At 39.8% G+C, this 5,000-nt stretch overlaps 1 protein-coding gene across 1 annotated transcript in view; it reads left to right on the top strand.

The window, feature by feature from the left end:
• grm6a (glutamate receptor, metabotropic 6a) overlaps window positions 1-5,000 on the top strand; it is a 48,783-nt gene that overhangs the window by 17,536 nt on the left and 26,247 nt on the right. The gene's annotated exons all lie outside the window — the stretch shown is intronic.

Raw genomic sequence — 5,000 nt, 5'->3', positions numbered from 1 at the left:
ATTTCTTGCACACAACACACAAGCACCTTGGTCATGTACTGTTTTTTATCCATGTTCTACTGTCTGTTTTAATGTGTTCCATGTTTATGTGGTGGTCTACAAAGTTTTAAGGACGTCCTGCCTCTTAGACTGTAAACCTAGTTTACCTACGGGTACCAAAAAAGTAACCTGAACCTGATTTCCCATAATGCAACTCGATAACGGCTTTCAGGGGAGTTTGCCGGTGAGCGTAAGCAGGGTTAGGGTTACTGCACGGTGTAGAGTGATACCAATTAGCAGGGCCACACAGAATGGGATTTTTTTGTGATTAACTTTCTTTTTTTCTTTCTTTTTTACACACACCAAACTCACAACACCATCAGCCCATCATGCACGTCTCTCCCCCAGCACAAAGCTTCTTAGGAGCCCTCCAGAAAGTTCAGATACTTTCCCCATTTTCTAGTCTAGACATCCAATCTGGCAAACCGTTTATATGACATCTTTCCAAACGCCGCCACCCTAGCCATCTCACAGGCCCAATCCTGGATTGACGGCAACCCTTCATTCTTCCATCCCCTTAAAACGTAATGTGATTTGAATCATTTACAAAATGTACAGTGTTGTTCCAACGAGGTAATCTTACTTGAGAACTTCAGGCGAAGTGATGAACCATTGTTCAGTTCTTCCCTATACACAGTTCACTTTGAGCTGAGCATGTTTGCTCCCCTTCCTTGTTCTTTGTGTTGGCGTTCTAAACTATGGACTGTGGTTAACTGCTCCTCAGAACTCTGCAGCTAGCTAGACTATCTGTCCAATCTGAGTTTTCTGTTGCACGACTAAAACAACTTTTGAACGTACACACATTCCACCAAAACATGATCCTTCCCGAGGCTATTTTGCAGCGGCACCGTGGCTCTGTCCGGTGCTTAGCGGACTTAGTGATTGGTTTAAATAAATGCCAATAAACCAAAGCACCTTTTTTCTCCTATTCCATAATGCTGTGTGGACTAGCCAGACCTTCCTACGCAGCGTGTGGAGGAAGGTCTGGCAATGCGAGACTACTGGGCGGTGACTGAAAGCACGACATGGTCGATCCAAGCAGCCGAAAAGAGTTTCCTCTGCAGGGTTTCAGCCGTAAAGAGCTCAGATATCCAGAAGGACGAGGAGGAGGAGAATCACTGCTCCTTCATGGAGAAAGAAGGAGTCAGCTGAGGTGGATCTAATCAGGATCTTCCTGGGAGATTCTCTGTAGAGATTTTCAGAGCAGCACAACATACTGCAGCAGCTTCATTCAGTTAGACATCAAATCCATATTTTATAAAGACGAGAAGCTGCAGCAGCTGGAAGACCGAGAGGATTTTAATCTGTAAAAGCCAGGGCTGTATTTGGCATGAAACCTGTCTGTCTGACCACCTGTCTCTCTCTCTCTCTCTCTCTCTCTCTCTCTCTTCATGAATCCTCGTCTTCTCTGTCATCTGAATATTTTATCAGTTCAGTAGAAGTGGATTCCTCTGGATGGAGTTTGGCTTTAAATGAACTCCATGTGTGGTTCAAAGGGATCAAACAGAAACCAACCGGGACAGGAGCTGTGTTTCCGTTCACGTATTTTTATGCACATTTTGAAGTATCGCATTAGAAAAATGGATGGAAACGGCATAATTCGATAAAACATCCTCAATTCTAAATGCTCAAAAATATTTTTTTACACTCGCATGACGTGTCTTTTGCCTTTGGGGGAAAAAGTTGATGCTAAATAGGCTATGGAAACAACAAAGACGTGGGACAAAATATGGATATGTATTCAATTCAGTTTATTTATGAAAGGGGACAGGGCAAATTAATAAAACAGCTGATTTTACATGGGTTAAAAACGCCAGAATTAGCCAAAAGGCTATTTTTCATCTGTCATATCGTTGTCCTTCTTCATGTGATACGAGAATCGATACGCTGGCATCAAATATGGATATTTTAAAGAATAAAATAAGGCGCTCTGAATTAGGGGTGCGTGATATATTGACTCAATATCGTTATCGCGATATCACGATGCGCAATATTATATCGAAAGTGTCGCGATAAGTAATGCAATATTTAGTTTATTTTGTGGAGCGCTGCGTCCCGTCCGTTGGCTGTGTGGCTTAGTTGTGTTTGATTTAGAGCTTGAAACGCTGTAATGATCATGTTTCATTGGCCAGTTACCGTGGTTACCGTGCCACGTGCACATTAGTGCACGTCAGCGCACAGGGCCACTAAGTGACAAACCCTATGGAGCGTACCACGTGTGTGCATATTTCAACAGAGTGACAGTGTGAGTGAAGAAATAGATAGAGACAACTATGTCCAACCAATAGAACATGTCCTGTTCTCTTTATTTATATATTTTATACTGTCCAACCAGTAGAACATGTCCTGTTCTCTTTATTTATATATTATATACTGTCCAACCAGTAGAACATGTCCTGTTCTCTTTATTTATATATTTTATACTGTCTAACCAATAGAACATGTCCTGTTCTCTTTATTTATATATTTTATACTGTCTAACCAATAGAACATGTCCTGTTCTCTTTATTTATATATTTTATACTGTCTAACCAATAGAACATGTCCTGTTCTCTTTATTTATATATTTTATACTGTCCAACCAGTAGAACATGTCCTGTTCTCTTTATTTATATATTTTATACTGTCCAACCAGTAGAACATGTCCTGTTCTCTTTATTTATATATTATATACTGTCCAACCAGTAGAACATGTCCTGTTCTCTTTATTTATATATTTTATACTGTCTAACCAATAGAACATGTCCTGTTCTCTTTATTTATATATTTTATACTGTCTAACCAATAGAACATGTCCTGTTCTCTTTATTTATATATTTTATACTGTCCAACCAGTAGAACATGTCCTGTTCTCTTTATTTATATATTATATACTGTCCAACCAGTAGAACATGTCCTGTTCTGTAGACATGGTCCTTATTTATTTATTTATTCGTGTTGGACCAGTCCAATATGACCGTCAGTTGAAATAAACCTTGTGTTGTATTTGTTATAAATCTATTTTGATGCGTTTTCCTGTACCTTTTGTAATTTTCCATATGTTTAAAAATATCAAAATTAATATCGATACCACAATATCACATTTTGTCAGTATCGTGCAACCCTACTCTGAATAGATGTCCCTGCTCTCAGCGTCGCCACTTCACGGCTCCTCAAGGTGGCGCTCAACACATGAACGAGGGAAACTTGAACGTAAGTTAACGAAGAGGAAGAGGTTTTCAACAGCAGTCTGAGGAAAATAACAAGATGCTCCAACCACGTTTGAGTCCAAAGTCTGAAGCCAGAGTTGCGCTATAGTTGTGTCATTTTAATTTACAGACTGAAAAAGGATTGTCTAGCAATGTATTGATTTTCGCAGAATTGCGGTAGCGTGATATTATCGGTATCGTAAGCCGTGTATCGTATCTGGGGCTCGGACGATTTATTGACGTCATCGATTACAAAAATACGTCAGAGGGGAGTGTCCACAGATACTCTCTTTCTGGAGGAAGGTGTTGGATCACTGGCGAGGAAGTGCCCCTTATCCCTAAATTATGCTTATTAAATCTCTACCCGGATGGCTTTACAACCTCTAACAAAGTTAGATCTCTACTGAATATTAGTTTTTTAGAAGCCAAACGATGCATTACCTGCTCATGGAAATCAGACACACCTTGTGGCACAGTGCAATGGTTGAGGGGAATGACTTTTTACTTCGCTTTAGAAAAGATAAGTTACACAACAAAAAATAGAGTTTTGGAAAAAAGAAATCTTCAACTTCCTTGAGCATATGGATGTGGATGGTTGGAGTGATAACTAGCTGGACTGAGCGGTTTTTTTTGGTCCAAATAAGATGACATACTCCTAATTACGGTTGGGCATCGTTTGGATTTTTACGATTACGATGCCGAACCGGTACTTTTAAAAACTGAAAAATGACATCAAAGATGTAATATGTTTACTAGCAATCACGTGCAGTGAATGGTTAATATGCTTTTACGTCCGTTTTGGTGAGCCCAGAGGGAAGATATGGCATTTTAAAAGTAGCCTACATTTACGGTAGCTATCTAACGGTAGACTACAGAGAAAGTGTGATATTTTTTGCATCCGTTGCGTAGGAACATGTTCCATAGTGGAACCAGGTTTCGGTACCCAACCCTACTCCTAATGCCTGTAGTGTGCCATCCGTACTATACGGCAGGGGTCTTCAACGTTTTTAAAGCCAAGGACCCCTCAACAGAGAGAACGATAGAGCAACCCCTTACTACATATATTGTATAAAATTAAGTTGCATAATAAACTGTGCATACAGTAACATGTAGGGCGGCTAAAGCCTTTATACATACCTTTTTTGCATATAATACTAAGCTATTAAATAGCCTAATAAGTGTTGGCATGATTTTATAAATCATGTTTTAATGTTAAACATACATGTGGCACATTGAATCCTTAGGATGAACTGTATCTGTGGATGGCCTTAGTGACTATACCTATAGGCCAGTAAGCCTATCATCAGAGGGGAGTTATAATTGCTAATAATATGTTAACAATACAACACATCACAACCCAACAATTAACAATAATTTGGAGGCCCCCCTGCATTGACCCTGTGGACCCCCTGGGGGTCCAGGACCCCCTGTTGAAGATCCCTGCTATACGGTGTTGAGATAAACAACTGCTGTATGTATTTTGTGTAAGCATACACCAATGGATGTACAGATTCATGACTGTGGGTACTACAGCTACTACATTTGATCCTTGGTCTCCTTTCTAGTTTATGTTATGTGCCTTGTTGTACTGTTTTTGTTTGTCAAAAAAACTCAGTATATACATGGTTAAAAAAATTTTTTAAATACGTCAAATTGCATAACAATGAGTTGGAATAGAGGTAGATGGCAGCGCCCGTAAGCATGGATTCTTCTGAAGAAGCTGCAGCTAAAAAACATCACCAACGGTCATCCTGTGATTCACGCTTCTGTGTT

This window comes from Sander lucioperca, chromosome 12, assembly GCF_008315115.2.
Source record: "Sander lucioperca isolate FBNREF2018 chromosome 12, SLUC_FBN_1.2, whole genome shotgun sequence".
In the NCBI taxonomy this organism is placed as follows: domain Eukaryota; kingdom Metazoa; phylum Chordata; class Actinopteri; order Perciformes; family Percidae; genus Sander; species Sander lucioperca.
This window is presented reverse-complemented; position numbering and strand designations above follow the sequence as displayed.